This window comes from Nerophis ophidion, linkage group LG08 (genome assembly GCF_033978795.1).
Source record: "Nerophis ophidion isolate RoL-2023_Sa linkage group LG08, RoL_Noph_v1.0, whole genome shotgun sequence".
NCBI classification, from domain to species: Eukaryota; Metazoa; Chordata; class Actinopteri; order Syngnathiformes; family Syngnathidae; genus Nerophis; species Nerophis ophidion.
Window position 1 is genome coordinate 37746090 of NC_084618.1, and position 25705 is coordinate 37771794.

Below are 25705 nucleotides of genomic sequence, written 5' to 3' on the forward strand. Positions count from 1 at the left end.
CTCTCACGGAAATACTTTTAAAAATATTTGGCTCTCAGCCAAAAAGGTTCCCGACCCCTGCACTAACCCCTCTGCCACCGTAGGTTGATTGGCAACACTAAATTGGCCCTAGTGTGTGCATGTGAGTGTGAATGTTGTCCGTCTGTGTTGGCCCTGCGATGAGGTGGTGACTTGTTCAAGGTGTAAAACCACCTTCCGCCCAATTGTAGCTGAGATAGGCGCAGCGCCCCCCACGACCCCAAAAGGGAATAAGCGGTAGAAAATGGATGGATGGATTAAGGTGGAAAAGTTGTTGCTGGTGTGGACAAATGAGAAGCAGATAGCATTTCCGAAGCTATCATTTGAGAGAAGGCTTGCCAACTGCTCGGGATGGTCTCCTGCTGGCCCCACCATGGACTGGACTCTCACTATTATGTTAGATCCACTATGGACTGGACTTTCACAATATTATACAGGACCCACTCGACGTCCATTGCATCCGGTCTCCCCTGGGAGGGTGGGGGTCACCCACATCTGCGGTCCTCTTCAAGGGTTCTCATAGTCATTCACATTGACATCCCATTGGGTTGTGAGATTTTCCTTGCCCTTATGTGTGCTCTGAACCGAGGACGTCGTTTTGGCTTGTGCAGCCCTCTAAGACACTTGTGATTTAGGGCTATATTTGTATAGCCCTAAATATATATTGATTTGTATGGCGACTTGATGTCCTAAATTGACCATACTGGAACCAGCAGGGAAGAACACTTTAAGGCAAGCCGTGGGTGTTTGGAAAAGTTTAAAAAGAGGAGCCATCATTCACAACGTTGGTCCAGCATGGCAAGGCTGCTCAGACAGAGTTGCCGCTTCAAGGATTTTATCAGCGAAGGGGGATTTCTACCTTACCAAGTTCTCTAACTGTGATAAGACTGGACTTTTTTGGAAAAATATGTCAGAGGGAACCTTTATTACAGCAAAAGGAGAAAGCAGTACTGGCTGGAAGGTGACACTATGCTATGTATTGGTTGATCTTTGGTCAAAATGTTGCATCATTTTTGCTGTAAAGACCTATCTTCATGCCGATTTTCGGCTTCCTTCAAAAAAGGTTGGTTTTAAGAAGCGGAGTTTTTCGATCCCTACCGCGCCCGCTCACGCTGATTAGCCTTTTGTCCCTGCCCCAGCAGCCTTGTTTACTACAATAGTTGTTTTTAGTTTTGTTTTGCTAAGACACAATATCCCGGATGATCTAGCGAGACCACACACCTCACCATGGTTGTTTTGTTACCTGAATGAGGAGACGACGCGGCGGACACGAAGTAAGGAAGTCGGACATTTCTGGTACGAAACGCTGGCTAAGGTTAAACTTCTATGAGTCGTTATGTCTCCAGTGCCAGATCCTGGACGTATGAATGTGTATATTGACAATAAATTGTTTTTCTATTCTATATCATGGTAATACTTTTACTGCACTGCACTTAGAGGCCTAAGCCAGTTAATACAAGTAATTATACTACGGGCTACATAATCATTTGCCAACCTAATAACTGATTATATTGCTAACTGGTTCATTGCAAAACACAGTAGGCACGGGGGTTATCCCGATACCAATAGTTTGGTACCGGTAACCGGCTTTTTTGCAACAGAAAATCTTACGATACATTAAACATATGTTTCTTACTGCAATCAAATAATACTTTTGTCATAAAGTAAGATAGTGAACATTCTAAACAACTACTATTTTAGTAGTAAGCAAACAAAGGCTTTTAATATTACTGCTGACGTATGCATTAGCATATTGTGTCATTTCCCATTCAATTATTTTTTCAAAATGATTAGCAACAAGCGGTATAAAATTAATTATTAATCTACTTGGTCATTTACTGTTACTATCTGCTTACTTTCTGTTTTGACATGTTCTATCTACACATACTGATATAATGATACAAGCACTCATTCCTTTGTTGTTTGGATACGTTTTGGGTGATACAACACGTTCTGGTATCAATCAGATACCAAGCAGCTACAGTATCATGCATTAGTCATAATTAAAGTTCTCCAGTGTTCTTAGACATATTTACAGACTTTATAAACACTAAAAAAGACAAAATCTTTTGTGATAATGAAAAATATCGATGTAATCATTAAAGTATCGAGATGACACGGCTCTTGTACTTGGTATCGTTACAAACGATGAATGTATAGATCCACCCATTGGTTTACATTTAGGCTTGGTGTTAGCGCTTAGCTATTGTTCATCCTTTGGTGTGTAGCGAAGCATGTTTAGCTATTCCTCATCCTGCAGGGATGATACTTGTAAGAAACATAATTTTTTTGTTGCAATATGGTCGAGGATTATTGATTGAGAAGTCGCTGAAACACTCCCGACTGAGAATAGATGTTAGCCGCTAGCTAGCTCTGTTTTAAAGCACCATGTCACGCCAAATTTCTTCCCCCCTACAAAAACCAACCCCCCATTTACTTCCGGGGTCACGTTTCCTAACATTTCCTCTTACGTCATCCCATAGCTTGTGTTTGTAAACATTTTTTTATATATTTCATAACATAGCGTTAACAAAACCTCTGTATTTTTATAATATAGCGTTATATTTTTATAATATAGCGTAACATTTTTTATAATATAGCGTTAACAAAACGTCTGTATTAATCGGACAAATTAACTTGAGGATATTCCTGACTGAATGCACATTTGACTCGTGGACATATGCGAAAATGAATAACAGTGTAATTCAGGGTTTTTTTTTAGTTCTCTGTGTAAGTGAACTAAATTAAAATGACATTTATGTGAACTTAAATTTGTTTAGTTTCATTCGCTGTTTTTACGTCAGCACTCATGTTTCCCGTGAATCGTGTTACTTTGGGAATGCATATGTGAACAAATACTCATTGCACATTTGACTACCGTACAGGACGGAGAGTAAAACGATTTTTGATTCGCTTTCCACGGGTCAACACTACTTGTGTGACGTAAGAGGAAACATGACCCCGGAAGTAAATGGGGGAGGGAAGGTTTTTGTAGGGGGGAAGAAATTTGGCGTGACACACCACCTGCAAAACAGCGCTTCAGTGTTTATAGCTTTACATTTATCGTTTGTTTAAAAACCAAAATGCGTCTATTCTGACACTTATGACAACAGTGTGTCTGCTTGTAAGTACCCTATACGTGTGTGTTGCCGAACATGCACCTCTGCTCGTATTACCAGCAATGTCACGACATGATGACGACGTACCATAATGTCCGTAAAAAAAAAAATAGTACCGGTATTTTTCAGAGGCTGTATAGTACCTTTTTCAATTCATTAGTACCACTGTACTTTATTAGTACCGATATACTGTAAAACCCTAGTAGGCACTGATAAAATCAAAAGTAGTTTTTAGGAAGATCATTCTTTATATTGCCGGTGGACAGTGATGCTATTGTGTCTCATAAGATGGCTAAGCTAGCAACACAACAAATCGAGCTAACATTGCTGACGTATCATTCACACATTTCTAACTTACTGGTATTACTTTCCGTTTAATTGTCTCCTCCATTGCCATTAATAGTTGCCACCAAGCCCGCCATTTAAAGTCTGTTTGTTTTTTTGGGGAAAATCCATCTTTTTGTGAAGGCCTGTGGTTGAGTAAAGTTAATCTTTGCACACTCGAAGCAACTTCCCTAAAGTGGAAGACACATTTCCACGAGTCATAGAAGTTTAAAGGTAAGGCACTTTTTACTTCGGAGGAGGCTGAAAGTTAGTACAGTTACTTATGCTGGTTAAAGCAAACAAACAACAGATAATTTTCCTTCATTGGGTTTCATCGTCAACATGATGTTGGGGCACAGCCAGATTTACATATATGTAAATTGGCTGAGTCATGCAAGGATGTTTGGGTAAATGTCTACCATAAATGGATAATCCGCTGATGTCACACTTGAACAAAATTTCAAACAGACTGTTTGGAGGATTTATATAGATAGGCAAGATTGTTGTATATTTATCCGTGCAATGCCTCCATGTTTTGATTTAAAATGTTCTGTACTAATGCAGATCCCAAATACAGGTACCATCAGTTAAAAAAAAAATGTTTTTGCACAATAGGTCCCCTTTAACTTTGATGTGAATGTTTGTTAATTGACAGGTTAAAGTGTTCAACAGGAATTTAACCGCTTGAAACCTGTTAATGTAATTCTAACAGAGAGTGTGAGTATTGTGGCTATTTTGCTAATGCCTTTGTAAATATACATAGCTATGTCCTGCAGCAGGTCGCTTATTAATTCTGCTGTGAAATGTACACACACACACACACACACACACACACACACACACACACACAGACTCACGCGTGCTGTACACGTACGTTTATATATGTGCTTTGGTGCAAACGGTTCAGACCAGGGAGCCAAGTGCAGTTAAATGGTGTGTGATTATGACACATTGGCATCTAATTGCCTCTCATTACCATTTGAAAGTGAATGGCATCCAACGACTCAAAGGCCTCGGCACCCGCGGGTCTTTCTGGTGTTTTCCTGCACAAAGCCTTTGTGTGTGCTCACCTATGAGAACAATGTTCATGCCCGAACCTCGTGTGGATTGCAGCGAAGAGTCCCTATGTCTTACTATGTTCGCTTAATATGTTAACACCTTAATTTGTGAAGACAACGGCACCTTTTGGAACATTTATGGAATACCTCAAACTGCTTCATTTTTGACTATGGATTTTAATGGAATTACAAATTGTTACCATTGTACATGTTTAAAAAATATATAGTTTTGCCTCCATTCCAAAAAGATATATTTCATTAAAACAGTTGTCCTAATAATTGAATTTGACCAGAGCATAAAGAGTGAAAAAAAAAGGCAGCAGTGCCTTCAAGCTAAATATTTTCACGAACCAACTGTGGCAAATTAAAGTAAATGCATCCAACTGATTCTTGTTAACAAATTATGAGCATGTCCAAAAAATACACACAAGCTAACTTTGCTAATGAGTGTCAAGTACAGCTAAAAATGTATCAGGATTTCACAGCATTTTACACGCGGGTTCACAGTAAAATAATGTCTTCGAAATTTACTGTAACATTACAAGTAATTACGTGAAAAATTATGACACCCTTAAAATCCACAACAATTACCTGTTATTTCATAGTAAAATACTGTAATAATATTAGCATGACAAATTACAATAATTTCAAACTGATTAGTCTCTTAAGGGGTTCCGTTGACTACATTGAACACTCTTGTACAGTATGTGGTGGTATGCTGTTAAACCAAGAGAGCAACAATTAAATTAAAATTGTGAGTTACAGACTATAGTTGTAATGTTATTGTAATTGACTATACAATTAAAACTGAAAAGTTACAACGTTTAGTTGCAACTTTATTGTAATTAAGTTAACCCTAAAATCCCAGCTTTGCAGTTACTGTAAATTGCTGTAAAGATAATTCACAGTAAATTACGGAAAATATCATTTTGAAAGTAATGCAATAATTAGTCAGTAATTTGCTGTGAATTTACAATGATTTTTTTTTTTAAGTGCTGGTATGTGTGTTATACACGAACAAATTTACTTACAAATGCAAGCTTCACTGTTGTGTTTATTTTCTCATTCACTTAAACAGCCGCCTCTTAACCAGAAAAATTGGTTGGGCCTGAAAAGATTGCACCCTCTCCTGGTTTCGAACAAAAGTGTACTTTAGCACAGCGATATATTTAATCCAAGAATAAATTACACTCCGATTGCCATTATCGCCATTGCCGGATAATGCCTTAAAAATAAAAATAAAAAAGTCTCCTGGCCGACAAGCGGCTAGAAGTTAATTATGTATCTCCATACACAGTGTAGTGCTGCTCCCCTAAGTTAATAATAATCAAAACCATTACCGCAAAATAATTGCATATCTTTGTGTTTTAGGTACCAGTATCAAGAATAATTTATCACTAGAGGACGAGGTTGAACATGTTACACACCAAGAGCAAGCCTGAAGCAGGCATGCTCATAGCTAAGCTAACTGCTGAACTAGCGTTAAACAAGATCAAAAAATAAGGGATTTATAAAGTTTAAGAAATGTAGATGGAACCGAGTTGAAGCATAAAGTAAGATGATAATAACAGGAAATTAAGAAGTAGAATAACAAGAGTCTAGAACGGTGTTTCTCCAAAATAAATGTCACCAAGTACCACCTCATGAAACACTTGGCTCTCCAAGTACCACCATAATGACCAAAATTAGATTACAGTTAGGTAGCAGGCTTAAATATTCATTAAAAAAAGGCAGAGGTTACATTTAACAAGTATAATTAATATTTTGGCCACTGCAAAAGGACATACGGTTTGGACAGTAACACTCGGTTTGAGTATTTAATTAAAGGGGAACATTATCACAATTTCAAAAGGGTTAAAAACAATAAAAATCAGTTCCCAGTGGCTTGTTTTATTTTTCGAAGTTTTTTTCAAAATTTTACACCTCCCGGAATATCCCTAAAAAAAGCTTTAAAGGTCTTGATTTCGCTATTTGCGATGCGACTGTCCATTTCCCTGTGACGTCATACAGGGCTGCCAATACAAACAACATGGCGGTTACCACAGCAAGATATAGCGACATTAGCTTGGATTCAGATTCGGATTTCAGCGGCTTAAGCGATTCAACAGATTACGCATGTATTGAAACAGATGGTCGGAGTATGGAGGCAGATAGCAAAAACGAAATTGAAGAAGAAATTGAAGCTATTGAGCGAATAGCAATTGACGCTATTCGACCATAACATGGGTGTACCTAATGAAGTTGCCCATAGCATGGCTGCCTTATTAGCATCGGAGGTAAAATGTGCAGACCAAACGATCAGGACTTTCGATTTTTTGGCATGCCACTAAATGAAGCCTGCGTACAACTAGTGGTTCATGTACCACAGTTTGAGAATCACTGGTCACTGGTACCACAGTTCTAGAGAAAGGACAATATAACATCTTGCTAAAAACTACTTTTAATTGTATCAGTGCCTACTAGGGTTGTACAGTATATCTTTACTAATAAGGTACCATGACTGCGGATTGATCCATAAATTAGTGGCATCAATGCCAAGGATAGTATCAGTATATGACTGATACCAGTGTGATTAAATTAATATTTTTATTATCTCAAAATCTTTTTTGTTAATGTTTACAAACTTAGGAAATACGGATATAACTTTGGTTTGTGTAGTTATTCAGTTAATTTGCACTCATTTGTTTAGCTCAAACAATCATAATTTGAAAAAATAGATTAAGGAACTAGTTTAAATATTGTGTTGATATTGTTATACTGACAATAGCAAGCACTATAATTACACTGAATAATGTACAGTTAATACATCCGACAGATATTGGTATAGGCCAGTCTCAAAAATGGATGATTGGTATCGGAATCAGCAGCATAGTATCTACGCTCATGGCGTTTGTGGTTGTTACTATTTACATAAAATGGGAATTAATGGGTGATATAACTCCTCTGAGTGGTATTTATTCCCAGAAGGCACAAGATAGTAATACAACGTTGAGAACTTGTTGAACTAGGTTTTGATGTTGAGCAACTCAAACATAACGCTGTAACAACATGCTTTTTGACGACGTTTAATCAATATTGGGTTCTGACGTTGAGTTGACCATTGAATTTTGGTAATTTACCAACCATTATTTTACAACACAAATACGGCATTGAAAAAACATGCATTTTGACGATGTTATTCCAATGTCATTGAGTTGAGTTTGTGTTTATTTCGAACATGCATGCATACAAAATGATGCATCACAATTCCCAGTTTCTCTATTCAACATGTTCGAAAAGGAGTAGGAAGAACCAAAGGTTATTTAATCCTACCCCTTTTCCTTTACATAGCAGTTGCTTAAACTTTTGTTCACTTCCTGTTCTAAATTTATTGACAATTTACTCCATAACTAAAAACATTAAAATAAATGAATAATTAGTGAAGTAAGTTATATTTCTTATGGTGCGATAAATAAGATTATCTAGAAAATGAATGAATGGATGAAATAAATTCAGAATGTTTATCATGGTTATTTTTCTTTGTACTTTGTAAACATTTTAAGTTTGAAGAGTTTCTTGGAGTGGATCATATTAGTACATTGTTTGATTTATTTGCTTAATCCATTCCATAATTTAATTCCACATACTGATATAATGAATGTCTTAAGTGTTGTACGTGCCTACAATTGTTTTAAATTTCTAAATTTTCTCTAAGACTATATTTATCCTCTTTTGTTGAGAAGAATTGTTGTATATTCTTGGGTAGCAGATTGTAGTTTGCTTTGTGCATTATTTTAGCTGTTGGCAAATTTATTATGTCCGGGAATTTGTCAAGTTAAGACGTTGATTTATTTACTTATTTTTATTTATTTATTTACATACAGACACAATTTTGAATTACATTATTGTTTCTTTTGTTAATATCAGAGTCCATTCTGCAAATAGGTAATCCCTAGAAGCACACAGTTTATGAACAGGGACCCACAATTGAAATATACATCATCGTTTTATATACAAAATACAGTACATTTCAAATCAACCCACCAAATACCCATTTACAATTCCATTTATAAGTAAAAAAAGGAATCTTTAAATCCACCAAATCAGTCTCATGATCCTATTATTCAAATGTGTTTAAAGATTGCATCTTGAAGATCTGTGATAATCTCATCATACATACAGAAGTCAAGACCAAAATTATGCGACTAATGTGAATTCCTCAACCATAAGGGGTGCTAAGTATACTAAGCATAACGTAGCAATACATTTTGCTTAAGACGCTTTTTAAAAATGTTTAAAGAATGTGATTCTTTTATAGAACTATCAATCTCATTCCAGATCATCGGGTCTCTACAGGCTATACTAAAGCTTGTACACCTTAGATGACGATTTTTCCCACTTAATAAAGGTTTACTTCTAGTGTTATATCTATGAGGAGTAGTGGTCACTGGAATGATATGGCAGTCTAGAATTTAATCCATATACTATGTTATACATAATACAAGCATACAAGCACTGTGAAATCAGATTGCACTCCGTGAGCTTCAGAAGATAATTACCATTGAAATTTGGTCATTTCCCAACCAACAACGTGGTTCCAATGTGAAACATTGTCAACTATTTTGAAACGTAGTTTAGAAGTCAGTTTTAAAAAACATGTATGTATCAGGGTTGTACGGTATACTGGTATTAGTATAGTACCGCGGTGCTAATGAATCACTTTTTTTACGATACCGTCTCTGAAACGTACCGGTCCCTCACCCCCGACGTCAAAGTTACATCGTGACATTGCTGGTTTACGAGCAGAGGAGCATGTTCGGCGGCACACAATTGCAGAGTAATTACAAGCAGACACAGAGTGTAGACAGAAAAGGGAGAACGGCCGCATTTTGGCTTAAAAATTTTAAATAAAGGTGAAGTTATAACGCCCTCAGGAAGAAGTGCTTTAAGACATGGCTAGCTAGCTAGCAGCGAACATCCATCCGCTTTTGGTAGTGTTTTAGCTACTTCTAAATCACTAATCCTCGCCTCCATTGCGACAAATAAAGTATGGTTCTTACAATTATCATCCCTGCAGGTCAAGGAATAGCTAAACATGTTTCACTACACACCGTAACTCACCGGCGTCAAAATGTAAACAAACAGCATTGATGGATCTACACCTAACATCCACTGTAATGATATCAAGTACAAGCATGTATCGAGTCGATACTACTATGATTACGTCAATATTTTTGGGCATCAAAACATCTTCTTTCATTAAAAAAAAAAATATTATAATAATAAACTTGGAAAATATGTCCCTGGACACATGAGGACTTTGAATATGACCATTGTATATGATCCTGTGACTACTTGGTATCGGATCGATACCTAAATTTGTAGCATCATACAAAACTAATGTATAGTATCAAACAACAGAAGAATAAGTGATTATTACATTTTAACAGAAGTGTAGATAGAATAGGGCTGGGCGATATTGCCTTTTTTAATACCGCGATATTTTTAGGCCATATCGCGATATACGATATACATTACGATATTTTGCCTTAGCCTTGAAAGAACACTAGCAGGTGACTTTTCAAATGACGCTGCATATCAGCAGAAATGCTACTTTTGGTAGCAACGCTTGTACCCCACATACGACAAATTAAAGTTGTCTATTCGACATATTTCCGCTTGAAGCCGAACCACCGCCAGACGATGGGCCCCGTGCTGTTTTTCTTGGGAATTAATTCTTCCTTCATTTGTTACGAGATCCGCACCTTCTTTTTCTTGCAACAACCCGCTAGCATTACAGCTAACGTTAGCCACGCCGCTACCTCTCCGCTGGGCGAGGGCGTATGACGTATGACGTGACAGTAAGTGACGTATGAATGTGCGCCTGCTTGTCTGTGAGGAGACACAGGAAAGAGCGAGGAGAGTGTAATGCCCGCAGCTGCGTGAGAACGTCTACTCGAATATTACGATATAGTCATTTTTTATATCGCACAGAGACAAACTCGCGATATATATCGTATATCGATAAATCGCCCAGTCCTAAGATAGAACATGTTGAAACAGGAAGTAAGAAGATATTAACGGTAAATGAACAAGTAGATGAATAATTGATTTTCTACCACTCGTCCTTAATAATTGTTGACAAAATAATAGAATGATAAATGACAACATATGCAATTGTTTTTGTGGTCCCCGTTATTTAGAAAAGTACCAAAATAATTTTAGTACGGGTACCAAAATATTGGTATCATTACAACACTAGTATGTCTAATCAATGTTGTCTTGTCCGTACCGGGTTCCCACTTCATAATGTAATAAAGTGTTCCAATATGTTAGTTAGACTGACCATACATCCTCTTTTCCCCGGACATGTCCTCTTTGGCGGGACTGTCCGGGGTGTCCGGGCGGGGTTTCTTAAATGCCTCAAATGACCGGCGTTTTGTGTCAAGGTTGCGTGTATTTTCAATGTACCTACAGGGTTAAGAGGAGTTGAAATCGAAACAAATTGTGAAGGTGTGCGCACGCAGCAACATTCGTGAGGGAGGGGCAGAGATAAAAGAGCGAGAGACCGAGGTAGTTAATTGAGTGTTGATCAAGGCATTCTTGGTCAACAGCCATACAAGTCACACTAAGGGTGGCCATATAAAGCTTTTTGACACTGTTACAAATATGCGCCACACTGTGAACCCACACCAAACAAGAATGACAAACACATTTCGGAAGAACATCCGCACCGTAACACAACATAAACACAACAGAACAAATACCCATATGCCCCCCCCCCAGCCCCCAACCCCCAGCCCCCGCTACACCCTACCCCATGCCCCCAACTCAACCCGATTATGTCAGATCAAATATTCCACTTTGAAAAATACTTTTGGTGGAAGATTTTGCATATTTTGTGTGTTTGCCAGGGCGGAAAACCAACAAACAAAAAAACAACAACAACAAAAAACATTTTGAAATGAGGAATAGATCTGAAGTTGAGGAAGACTCCAGAGATTTAAGCGTTAAATATAAAATGTATGTATGGCCAGGCACACCATTATCATCATTTCATGACCGAATCAAAACACTTTTTACTATTTCATACTGAAATAAATACACCTACAACTTATTAAATACAAACATAGAACAAACTACCAGAAGCAGTAAAGTTTAGATCCATGAAGGAAAGAAGAAAGTGAATGAATGTTTATAACTGAAAACATTTACATATGCATACAAATTAGTCTTTTTTTATATATTTTTTTTAATGAATTAAGTAATGTTTATGACAACCTTTTTCCAAAACACAAAATAGAAAGTGAGATATAACAGGACAATGCATACGTTTATCATTGGTTTTCAAAACTCTTACAAAAAGGTGGGACCCCAAAAATGTACTGTGGGACCCCATTTTTATGACTTGATGGGGTCCATGGGACCCCATTTTGAAAATTCCTAGCACCAACACTTCTGTCAACAGAGGAGAAAAAAAGGCTTTGTTTAAATAATTATTTATTAAGCAAGTTCAAGTATCATTGACAAATTTTCACCTTGTCCCGGCCTTGGCGTGCTGCCCGCCTTGGCACGCATATATGTGTCCTCATTTTGGGATTTCAGAACATGGTCAGCCTAATGTTAGTGTACTGTGGGCATAAGTAGACATAAATGCATGCATTGCAGTATTGCTCTATCCCAGGGGTAGAGAACCTATGGCTCGCGAGCCAGATGTGGCTCTTTTGATGACTGCATCTGGCTCTCGGATAAATCTGAGCTGACATTGCTTAACACAATAAGTAGTGAATAATTCCACTTGTAATCACAGTGTAAAAAATAACGTTCAAAATGTAAAACATTCTCATGCATTTTTAATCCATCCATCCGTTTCCTACCGCACCTGTTCAAAAAGTTGCGTTAAAGGTAAGAAGTTATTTATTTATTATTGGTTAGTGTGGGGCTTGCCCTCCTGGGGGTTCTTCAGACCACCAAGCACTGACACGAGAGCCTGTTTAGGGGGTTACAATATTGTTTTATTTTTCAATTAGTCTCTCAGTTGCTTTCTAGCAATTGTCTTTTTATCTTTTGTTCTCGCTCGCGCTCTGGCTCCAGCCCCAGCCCTAACCTTGTCTCTCCTCCTGGCTGCTGCTTATAACAGAGCGACAGATGATTAGATAACAAGGCCGAGGTGGGCAATCTACACACCTGTCGCTGATTTCAAGGCCGATCCTGGCAACACCCCCGCTTCGCTGCAGGCCCGCAGGCCACGCCCCCTCCACATTTAGCTTCAGAATAACAATGTTATTACAAAGAATAAGAGACCTATTATATTCTAGAAATGTTGGTCTTACTTAAAAATGCATGTGTTTAGTTGTGTTCAGTGTTAAAAAAATATTATATGGCTCTTAAGTAAATACATTCTAAAATATTTGGCGTCTTGGCTCTTTCAGTCAAAAAGGTTCCCGACCATGCGAATGCAAAGAGTCTTGCACAAAAGTTGTACAAACACAACATCAAAGAACATGCAACCAAAAAAAAAAATATGGCAATGTGAGTGATAGGACCACCACTTGGGACGTGGAGACTTGTGCAGCATAAGGGGGTGTAAACAGAGTAAAAATAGCCTGCTATCACAGGCTTCCCCACAGTCCCGTTATATAATGGCCCAAGCTGGGATGAATGACATCACGGGTAGTCTCGCAATCACAAAGCCAGTGTGTCCTTTACAACCATACGCCCGTGGAAGAACACAAACATTGTGTATTAGTACACTTCCATGCACAATATCCATGTAAAAGCCATGCACGGTACACACATGCCGAGCCGGGCTCGCTATGTGAGCGTTCGTGTCACTTCCGCGATGGTGAAACGCAGATAAAAACGCATGAAAAAAACTAAAAAAAAAAATGTTTAAATCTCGCTTTTTCGCAAATAAAGAGTTGCAAGACGCTAAGTGGAAGCGACACACTTCGCTAAGTGAGAGTGAGCACCGTTGGTGTAAGGAGAGAAAGAAGGGAGCGAAAGTGTGTAAAAGGAGTGGCGCAGTTCGGGAAGCTCGCACGCCGGGCTGAAGCGCTCCTCGCCCGGCCAAAGACGCCGCCTAGCAGCGGGGCTCGGGCTCAACTTCACCCCGAGAGCAGGTGGGCTTCTCCCTGCTCGCTCGCTTGCTGACATATGGTAAAAACACTTTTAGTAACAATCGCCCTTTTTTTTCCTCCTCCGCGACGAGACAAGGAGCGACGGGAGAAAAGCAAGCAGTTTTGTAGTCGTCTTACTGTGCGTGGGCTCCGTGTGCCTCCTCTCCTGCTTCTCCTCGCCTCGGCTCGGCTCTGCTCGGCGTCCCCCTAGCTCTGCTCCGGGGCTGGCGGCGGAAAGCGTCGCTCCCTCCCCGCCTGCGAGTGTCTGCGGCGGCCGGCCCCCACCTTGAGAGAGAGGCGCGCAAGTTCACGCAGGGAGCAGCTGAGTGAACTACTCATGCAAAAAAAAAAAAAAAAGTACACGCGCGCGCACGCGCACTCGCACAGTAATATAATTAGTCGTGTGCGTGTTTGGATGCTGAAAGTTCCACAATACTTTTCTTTTCTGCAGATATTTCTTTGTTTGCACTGCCACAGGTATTGTTGTGGTTGTAGTTTGCGTTACTACGTCACACTGAGAGATGTGTAGATGCTTTAGAGCAGTGGTTCTCAACCTTTTTTCAGTGATGTACCCCCTGTGAACATTATTTTAATTCAAGTACCCCCTAATCAGAACAAAGCATTTTTGGTTGAAAAAAAGAGATAAAGAAGTAAAATACAGCACTATGTCATCAGTTTCTGATTTATTCAATTGTATAACAGTGCAAAATATTGCTCATTTGTAGTGGTCTTTCTTGAACTATTTGGAAAAAAAGATATAAATATAAGTAAAAACTTGTTGAAAAATAAACAAGTGATTCAATTATAAGTGAAGTGAATTATATTTATATAGCGCTTTTCTCTAGTGACTCAAAGCGCTTTGTATAGTGAAACCCAACATCTCAGTTACATTTAAACCAGTGTGGGTGGCACTGGGAGCAGGTGGGTAACGTGTCTTGCCCAAGGACACAACGGCATTGACTAGGATGGCGGGAGCGGGAATCGAACCTGCAACCCTCAAGTTGCTGGCACGGCCGCTCAACCAACCGAGCTAAACCGCCCCACATAAGTTAAGATTTCTACACATAGAAGTAATCATCAACTTAAAATGTCCTCTTTGGGGATTGTAATAGAGATCCATCTGGATTCATGAACTTAATTCTAAACATTTCTTCAGAAAAAAAGAAATCTTTAACATCAATATTTATGGAACATGTCCACAGAAAATCTAGCTATCAACACTGAATATTGCATTGTTGCATTTCTTTTCACAGTTTATGAACTTACATTCATATTTTGTTGAAGTATTATTCAATAAATATATTTATAAAGGATTTTTGAATTGTTGCTTTTTTTAGAATATTTAAAAAAAATCTCACGTACCCCTTGTCATACCTTCAAGTACCCCCAGGGGTACGCATACCCCCATTTGAGAACCACTGCTTTAGGCCTACTGAAATGAGATTTTCTTATTTAAACAGGGATAGCAGGTCCATTCTATGTGTCATACTTGATCATTTCGCGATATTGCCATATTTTTTCTGAAAGAATTTAGTAGAGAACATCCACGATAAAGTTCGCAACTTTCGGTGCTAAGAGAAAAGCCCTGCCTCTACCGGAAGTCGCAGACGATGACGTCACATGTTTGATGGCTCCTCACATATTCACATTGTTTTTTAAGGGAGCCTCCAACAAAAAGTGCTATTCGGACCGAGAAAACGACAATTTCCCCATTAATTTGAGCGAGGATGAAAGATTCGTGTTTGAGGATATTGATAACGACGAACTAGAAAAAAAAAAAACACGATTGCATTAGGACAGATTCCAATGTTTTTAGACACATTTACTAGGATAACTCTGGGAAATCCCTTATCTTTCTATTGTGTTGCTAGTGTTTTAGTGAGTTTAACAGTACCTGATAGTCGGAAGGGTGTCTCCAAGGGTGTCTTGACGTGCAGTGTCTCAGGGGAGTCGACGGCAGCTATGGACGGCACAAGCTCAGCTTTTCTCCGGTAATAACTGACTTTTTAACCACAATTTTCTCACCGAAACCTGCTGGTTGACATGTGGTCAGGATCCATGCTCTCTTGACCGCGCTCTGATCCATAGGAAAGTTTCACCTCCAGGAATTTTAAACAAGGAATCACCGTGTGTTTGTGTGGCTAAAGGCTAAAGTTTCCCAACTCCATCTTTCTACTTTGACTTCTCCAATATTAATTGAATAAACTGCAAAAGATTCAGCAACACAGATGTCCAAAATACTGTGTAATTATGCCGTTAAAGCAGACGACTTTTAGCTGTGTGTGTGCGCAGCGCTCATACTTCCTAAAAACCTGTGACGTCTTGCGTACACGCCATCATTACACGACGTTTCCAGGACGAAACTCCCGGGAAATTTAAGATTGTAATTTAGTAAACTAAAAAGGCCATATTGGCATGTGTTGCAATGTTAATATTTCATCATTGATATATAAACTATCAGACTGCGTGGTGGGTAGTAGTGGGTTTCAGTAGGCCTTTAACCTTGTTGGAGGTACCGAACCCCACCAGTTTCATATGCACATTTACCGAACCCTTCTTTAGTGAAAAATAAAATATATTTTTTTTCAAATTCAATAAAAACTTGTGTTTTTTTATCGGTGCACAAAATGAACCGTGCATGAACATCAACTTGTTCACAGGACAAAACCAACACAGTGCATGATTTCACAACAAATTACACACTTTACACACATTACCATGAATTGATTAATGTGGACCCCGACTTAAACAAGTTGAAAAACCTATTCGGGTGTTAACATTTAGTGGTCAATTGTACAGAATATGTACTGTACTGTGTAAACTGTACTGTTTCATATAATGTATTCTCTTCCTTTGCAATCTGCTAGTAAAAGTTTCAATCAATCAATCAAAAAACCTGTAAATCATATGGAAAATTAGAGGGAACATTGTTTGGGGGTATCCATAATACGCCGACAGGGAGAAGTTTTTATTTACATGATAATTCGGATGTGTCTATACTTCCGTGGCGGAGGCTCCGCCGAACCCCTGAGGCCGACTCACCGAAACCCTAGGGTTCGATCGAACCCTGGTTAAGAACCACTAGCTTAGAGGCCTACTGAAACCCACTACTACCGACCACGCAGTCTGATAGTTTATATATCAATGATGAAATATTAACATTGCAACACATGCCAATACGGCCTTTTTAGTTTACTAAATTGCACTTTTAAATTTCCCAGGAGTTTCTTCTTGAAAACGTCGCGTAATGATGACGTGTACGCAAGACGTCACGGACTGTTGGGAAATATTAGCGCTGCACACACACACAGCTAAAATTTGTCAGCTTTAACCGCATAATTACACTGTATTTTGGACATCTGTGTTGCTGAATCTTTTGCAATTTGTTCAATTTATAATGGAGAAGTAAAAGTAGAAAGATGGAGTTGGGAAGCTATAGCCTTTAGCCACACAAACACACAGTGATTCCTTGTTTAGAATTCCCGGAGGTGAAACTTTACTATGGATCAGAGCGGTCAAGCGAACATGGATCCCGACCACTTGTCAACCAGCAGTTTTTGCTGAGAAAATTGTGGTAAAAAGTCGCCACTTACCGGAGATCAGCTGAGCTTGTGCCGTCCGTACAGCTGCCGTCGACTTCCATCAGACACTGGCCTCAAGACACCCGTGGATACACTCTTCCGATTATCAGGTACTATTAAACTCACTAAAACACTAGCAACACAATAGAAAGATAAGGGATTTACCAGAATTATCCTAGTAAATGTGTTTAAAAACATCTGAATCTGTCCCAATGCAATCAGGTTTTTTTTTTGTTTTTTTAATTTGATTTTTTTTTTTTTCTAGTCCGTCGCTATCAGTATCCTCAAACACGAATCTTTCATCCTCGCTCAAATTAATGGGGAAATTGTCGTTTTCTCGGTCCAAATAGCTCTTTTTGTTGGAGGCTCCCATTAAAAACAATGTGAGGATGTGAGGAGCCATCAACGGGTGACGTCATCGTCTGCGACTTCCGGTAAAGGCAGGGCTTTTCTGTTAGCGACCATAAGTTGCGAACTTTATCATCGATGTTCTCTACTAAATCATTTAAGCAAAAATATTGCAATATCGCGAAATGATCAAGTATGACACATAGAATGGACCTGCTTTCCTCGTTTAAATAAGAAAATCTCATTTCAGTAGGCCTTTAGGTCACCTTTTTAGCTTTTGTGGTAGGAAACAGAAGAGCACTCCTGTCATATAGAACAGTGTTTTTCAACCACTGTGCTGCGGCACACCAGTGTGCCGTGTGAGATTATCTAATTTCACCTATTTGGGTAATAGAGGTTTGCAAATGATGTGTTGTTGTTGAGTGTCGGAGCTGTCTAAAGTTCGGCAGAGTAACCGTGTAATACTCTTCCATATCATTCGGTGGCAGCAGGTAGCTAATTGTTTTGTAGATGTCGGAAACAGCGGGAGGCAGTGTGAAGGTAAAAAGGTGTCTAATGCTTAAACCTAAAATATACAAAAGGTGAATGCTCCTAATAAAAGGCATTGAAGGTATGCAGAACGGAACTAAAACTGAACTGGCTACAAAATGAACAAAAACAGAATGCTGGACGACAGCAAAGACTTATTGCGGAGCAGAGACGGCTTTCACCAAGTACATCCGAACATGACATGACAATCAACAATGTCCCCACAAAGAAGGATTAAAAACTATTGAAATATTGTTGATTGCTAAAACAAAGTATACGTGGGAAATATCACTCAAAGGAAGACATGAAACTGCTACAGGAAAATACCAAAAAAAGAGAAAAAGCCACCAAAATAGGAGCACAAGACATGAACTAAACAGCAAAAAAGTCCAAATAAATTCACGGTGTGGTATGACAGGTGGTGACAGTACACCTACTTTGAGACAAGAGCTATAGTCATGCATGCTTGGTAATGATTAAAAGTCATATCCAAAAATTGCGACTTTTTACTGTCAACTGAGTTTTGTTTTTCTAGTGATTTCTGCTGGTGGTGTGCCTTCGTATTTTTTCAACGCCAAAAATGTGCCTTGGCTCAATAAAGGTTGAAAAACACTGATATATAAGATATTTGACTGGCATTTTAGCACTGTATTAGGTTTTTTAAAGACAACATAACACTTCTGTCATATAGAACAGTGGTTTTCAACCTTTTTTCAGTGATGTACCCCCTGTGTACATTTTTCTAATTCAAGTACCCCCTAATCAGAGCAAAGCATTTTGGGTTGAAAAAAACAGATAAATAAGATATAAAATAGTGCAAAATATTGCTAATATGTCGATCGAAAGGGGGTGTGACATTCATATTTTGTCAATATTCAGTGTTTTGTCGTTCATAGAAAAAAAAATCCCATTACGTTTTTTAGGCGGTCTGTCATAACGTTTTTAGCATTCAATCAGACATTATTTGTCTAATTATTCGTATTAGTGTCCCTAAATATAGATATACCGGCCCCCAGACACATTTGTTTTACCTAAATGTCAAAATAATTTCCCAGGCCTGATTTAGAGGATCCATGACTACTGTTTTCTTTTATAGTATGTCCTTAAAACTAGCAGAGCGCTCTTTTCATATATAGAGTTTTTGACAAGTGGTTTTGCAGCAGATTCGTAAAATCAGCAGGTCACTCCTGTCTTATACATTAGATCTCTTACTGGCATTTTTGCTGCAGATTCTTAAAAACAGCAGAGCTAGCATTTTGGAGCAGATTTATAGACACAGCAAAGCCCTCCTATCATGACTAGTGTTGTCTTTTATAGTATGTCCTTAAAAACAACAGAGCGCTCTTTTCATAGAGAGGATTTTTGACATGTGGTTTGGCAGCAGATTCATAAAAACAACAGAGCGCTCCTGTCAAGTAGAATATCTTTGACTAGGTTTTTTAAAGACAACATAACACTTCTTTCATATAGAAGATGTTTGACTGGCGTTTTTGCATCAGATTCTTAAAAACAGCAGAGCACTGCTGTCTTATATTACGTCTTTATATGGCATTTTTGCGGAAAATTCCTAAAAACAGCAGAGCTAGCATTTTTGCAGCTGATTAATAGAAACAGCAAAGCTCTCCTATCATTTGAAGGATCCATGACTAGTGTATTCTTTTAAAGTATGTCCTTAAAACCAGCAGAGCGCTCTTTTCATATAGAGGATTTTTGACAAGTGGTTTTGCAGCAGATTCGTAAAAACAGCAGTGCACTCTTGGCATATAGAATTTATATGTGCCTGAAATTTTTGCAGCAACATCTTAAAAACAGCAAAGTACTCCTGTCTTTAACAGTATTTACTGGCATTTGTGTTGCCGATTCCTAAAACAGCAGAGCACTCCTGTGCCATATACTATTTTTGACTAGTGTTTTTGTATCAGATTCTTAGAAACAACAGAGCACTCCTGTCCATATATGATGGAACTTTGACTCAGCAAAGTACTCCTGTCATAGAGGACATGTCTGACTGGCATTTTTCCAGTACACTAAAAAAAAAAGATCGCTTCTGTCATTTAGAAAATCTTTAACTACTATTTGTTGTAATATGTTTTTAGAGGAAGCAGAACACTCCTGTAATAAAAACTATATTTGACTGGCATTTTTGCATCAGATCCTTATAAACAGCCGAGTGCACTTGTCATGTAAAGGATATTTAACTAGTATTTTTTGTAGTAGTTTCTAAAAAAAACTGCAGAGCACCCATGTCATATAGATCTTTGAGTGACATTTTGTGGCAGATTCTTAAAAAACAACAGAGCACTCCTGTACTATTGAGGAACTTTGACTAGCATTTTTTGTAGCACGTTTTCAAAGACAGCATAACTCCCATCCAAAGGCAAAACCTAGTAACTCACTTCTAGCTGATTTTGAGAAAACAAAGGAAAACCAATCTATCTTGATGCTGTCTTACAAAGATCTACAAAGTCATCAAACATATAGATGTTTTCTTGAGCTTTCATTTTCTTGCCGATTGAGCCATGGATTGAATCTGCTCTCATGAACGTGTGCCCTTTCTCCAGATATTTTATAACAATCTCGGGTGGGCCCCATTCTGCGTTTGCACATTGGGCAATAGCCGTGTACAGCGTCCAGTTTTTATTTTGACCTCCACAGTTATCTGGCCAAAAGAGTATGTAAGGGGAAGAATCAAGAACAATACATTTAATGAAGGTGATTGCAACGTCCTGGGCCAATCTTCCAAATATCCCCTCGTGCCATAATATCACATAATCAGGTTGACGGTCGGCCCCCATTCGTGTAAATGTCTCATTAAAGACAATAAGGCGACTGACAAAGAAGCTCCGATTGGTCCCTTGAGATACTAGGTTTTTCTGTTGTATCTACACGGTTATGTGGTAGTTGATAGGTCCTGCCATGCGCGTAACAGCTTACTTACAGAACAAATTACAATATCGCATACACTAATGTAAAGCATATCACCTAGGAACTCCAAAATTATTATCAGCTCAGTTTTGACCAAAATTGAGTTACTATTTTTTTGCCTTTGGACTGGAGATAATACGTCAGTCATATAGAACAGTGGTTCTCAAATGGGGGTACGCGTACCCCTGGGGGTACTTGAAAGTATGCCAAGGGGTACGTGAGATTTTTTTTTAAATATTGTAAAAATAGCAAAAATTTAAAAATACTTTATAAATATATTTTTTGAATAATACTTCAACAAAATATTAATGTAAGTTCATAAACTGTGAAAAAAAAATGCAACAATGCAATATTCAGTATTGACAGACAATTTTTTTGTGGACATGTTCCATAAATATTGATGTTAAAGATTTCTTTTTTTGTGAAGAAATGTTTAGAATTAAGTTCATGAATCCAGATGGATCTCTATTACAATCCCCAGAGAGGGCACTTTAAGTTGATGATTACTTCTATGTGTAGAAATCTTTATTTATAATTGAATCACTTGTTTATTTTTGACAAGTTTTTAGTTATTTTTGTATCTTGTTTTCCAAATAGTTCAAGAAAGATCACTACAAATGAGCGATATTTTTGCACTGTTGTACAATTTATTCCATCAGAAACTTATGAAATAGTGTTGTATTTTACTTCTTTATCTCTTTTTGCAACCAAAAATGCTTTGCTCTGATTAGAGGGTACTTGAATTCAAACAATATTCACAGGGGGTACATCACTGAAAAAAGGTTGAGAACCACTGATATAGAAGATCTTTGACTGGCATTTTTGCAGCAATTTCTTAAAAACAGCAAAGCGATGTGATAGTGTTTCTTTTGCAGAAGCACTTCAAAAAACCGCAGCGCAGTCCTGTCATGTAAAGGATCTTTGACTACTGTGAACATATTGCTTTAGTCTTAATTTCTGAAAGTGTTTGGGAATACACTAGCCATTTGATGAGGTAAAAAGAGAATAGGAATAATAGCAAAGGGAGAAGTACAGCCCAGTCCCTAGATTTCCGCAATAGTGTCCCCCAGGAAAATTGGGGTGAGTAGCTCTGCTCTCATGCATAATAAATGATCTCATACGTCACATTAAAAATAGACTCTTCTGTTAAGAAATGTGTCGGATACCGAGCAGAAGGCTATGACAGGCAACCTGCAGTAGAGGCCCATTGGCAGCTGACGTTGACGCGGCTCAACGCAAACAACGCTCATATTTACTGCGTTACGTGAAGGCACCTAAGGCGACTTCGTGTGGATCAAACACACCTGTGAGAGTATCCTTTTGACTGCTCTTAGATATTCCAACATGGCCTTTACACCAAAGGACAAAAACAAACAAGTTGCTAAATCATTCAGTGGAGCCTGTCAATAACAGTTTGGGTTGCCCCCTGATGGCTGTTGGCAAGAATGCAGCTTCACATACTGTGTTTTATCAACACACTTGCACGCATGCATTGTTTTGCCTGTGTATTGAATGTAAACATTAGCTCATTTACATTACTTACATCAGGCTCAGAAGAGGAATAAACACTTCTTCGGGAGGGTGGAGGCTCTCCCTGCACAGAGCCGTCAAAAAGGTGATGACAGTTCTAAGGGCCCACAGCCCACTGGGGCCCACACATAGCTTCCAGTGGCTTCTATGACAAGGTGATTGTGCATACACTGAACTAATATATATTGATACAAATGAATCCAAAAATCCCACGAAATCCTTTTGTTCTTTGAAGCGATCATTACCACTTTGCACCATGTTTTGAACTTGTTAAAGAAAAAAAGTTTTGCATTCAGCTGTATAAATAAGTGATTCGGAGTCCAGCAAGACCCACAGTGCAATGCGACTCCACATCATACTTTCAAGCCCTACGCTACAAAACAAGTAATCAAAAATTAAAACTACTATCTACTACACATTTTGGGAAAATAAAAATGTGGTCCTAATTACTCCTGTATCGATCATGTACCGATATCACCCTGGGTATCGACACCACCAGTTTATGAATCGATCCTGTCTCTACACTCTTATTAATCCACTTGCTAATATCATATTAATTACTGTTTACATTCTGCTGCTATGCACTTCAGTCCAAACGTTTTAAGCACTTATTTATTGGTGTGGTTTACAAATAGCTTATCACTTAGCTTAGGTATTACCATGCCAGCTTCTGACTCGGCGTGTAACATGTTTGACATCGTCTTCCGGTGATAAAGCAACTTGATGATACTTAATGCATTTTATTTGCCGCATTGGAGGTGATTATTATTCATTTAGGGGAGCCGCTCCACACTGTGTATGGAGAGAAATAATTAGCTGCTAGCCGCTTGGGAAAATAAATACATTGTCAGTCAGAGGGGATCTGCGGCATTAAAGGGCATTAAAGGCCATTAAAGGCCTACTGAAACCCACTACTACCCACCACGCAGTCTGATAGTTTATAGATCAATGATGAAATATTAACATTGCAACACATGCCAATACAACCTTTTTAGTTTATTAAATTGCACTTTTAAATTTCCCAGGAGTTTCTTCTTGAAAACGTCGCGTAATGATGACGTTTACGTGTGACATCACGGGCTGTTAGGAAATATGAGCGCTGCGCACACACACAGCTAAATGTCGTCTGCTTTAACCGCATAATTACACAGTATTTTGGAGATCTGTGTTGCTGAATCTTTTGCAATTTGTTCAATTAATAATGGAGAAGTCAAAGTAGAAAGATGAAGTTGGGAAGCTTTAGCCTTTAGCCACACAAACACACGGTGATTCCTTGTTTAAAATTCCCGGAGGTGAAACTTTACTATGGATCAGAGCGGTCAAGCGAACATGGATCCCGACCGAATGTCAACCAGCAAGTTTCGGTGAGAAAATTGTGGTAAAAAGTTGCTTCTTACCGGAGATCAGCTGAGCTTGCCCCGTCCATAAAGCTGCCGTCAACTTCCCTGAGACATTGGCGTCAAAACACCCGTGGACACACCCCTCCGACTATCAGGTATTGTTAAACTCACTAAAACACTAGCAACACAATAGAAAAATAAGAGATTTCCCAGAATTATCCTAGTAAATGTGTCTAAAAACATCTGAATCCGTCCCAATGCAATCGAGTTTTTTTTTTTTTAGTCCTTCGCTATCAATATCCTCAAACACAAATCTTTCATCTTCGCTCAAATTAATAGGGAAATTGTCGTTTTCCCGGTCCGAATAGCTGTTTTTGTTGGAGGCTCCCATTAAAAACAATGTGGATATGTGAGGAGCCATTAACATGTGACGTCATCGTCTGCGACTTCCGGTAAAGGCAGGGCTTTTCTGTTAGGGACCGAAAGTTGCAAACTTTACTGTGGATGTTCTCTACTAAATCCTTTCAGCAAAAATATGGCAATATCGCGAAATGATCAAGTATGACACATAGAACGGACCTGCTATCCCCGTTGAAATAAGAACATCTCATTTCAGTAGGCCTTTAAGCCGTCACATACTTTTTCACCAAAGTATTCTTGAACCATGCAGATCAGTAATTTGACCATAAAATCCTATAATAAAGAAAAACTGTAAGACTCTAAAGGTCATGTAAAGCTCGGTAGTGGAGTGAACACCGCGCCCGGAAATACTTAACATTTGAAAACTTTATTTTGTACACTTTTAACAGATGTTTTTGTTTTTAGTTTTTTTGTTGGTGATGCAAAGTTGCTCAAAAGTGGTGGTGCTTTTTGCGCCAAATAACTTTGAATTTCCTCAAATAATGGCCTACGTTGTGACAACGCTCTTCAATAAATACACAGCACACCTCAATTGGACGCCTGCTTCTGTCCTCTTACTTACACATGTGACATCTTCACGATCTACAGATCAAAGCATGCAACATTTCAGGTGTGTCCGCTTTGACAAATAAACACCACACCTCAATTAATTGCACACTTTTGCCTTTTTTATGTACAGTTATAATTTTTTCCGGACTATAACCAACTACATTTTCCCAATGCTTTAAAACCTACGGCTTATAAAACGGTGCAGCTAATTTATGCATTTTTATTTTGCTAACCGCCATAATGTTTTGTATTCAGCAAATGGTTTTCAAATTACACCAACAGAGACGCTGAAAAGGTGAGTTATTGTTTGTGCTATGGCGCAATCTTTTGGATGAGTTCACTCGCTGCAGGTTGAAAATGTACTTTATGTTTCATGCCTTTAACCGGACGTATAACCAGCCACAGCTTTTCTGCTCAAAACAATTGTTCATTCATCATTTAAGCAACGTTTGTAAGTTTTACAATATAACTGAAACCATTCATACCTACTAAACCGTTCCATGTGTGATGTCTGCAGGAGTGTTTTCATGCATATCATCAAGTGCTATCGTAATGTAATCAAGCTAGTATCGCTAGCATTAGGTGAATATGCTTACACGTATACAAGTGTCTGCGTTAGTATTATTAGCTTACAATGGCATTCTTTTTGTATTGTTTCAGTCTTGTACATTTACCAAAATGTCACCATGGAGGTATTGAGTCTATTTAGCTGATTGGAGAGCTAGCTTCTGCAGCTAGTGGATCCATGATAATGACTTCTGTTTTGTTTGATCAGCTGTTTTACTGCCATGTTACATGCACCGGTTTGGAAACAATAAAGGTATGTAAATAAACATTTACTAATATCTTATTTCACAACTAATATAT

At 38.4% G+C, this 25705-nt stretch overlaps 1 protein-coding gene across 3 annotated transcripts in view; it reads right to left on the bottom strand.

The window, feature by feature from the left end:
- atxn1a (ataxin 1a) overlaps nt 1-13950 on the bottom strand; it is a 158996-nt gene extending 145046 nt beyond the window's left edge. For all 3 annotated transcript variants that reach the window (XM_061908488.1, XM_061908489.1, XM_061908490.1), the window contains exon 1: nt 13756-13950. The gene's annotated coding sequence lies outside the window, so the exon portion shown is untranslated. The remainder of the gene's footprint in view (nt 1-13755) is intronic.
- Nucleotides 13951-25705: the final 11755 nt, after the last annotated feature.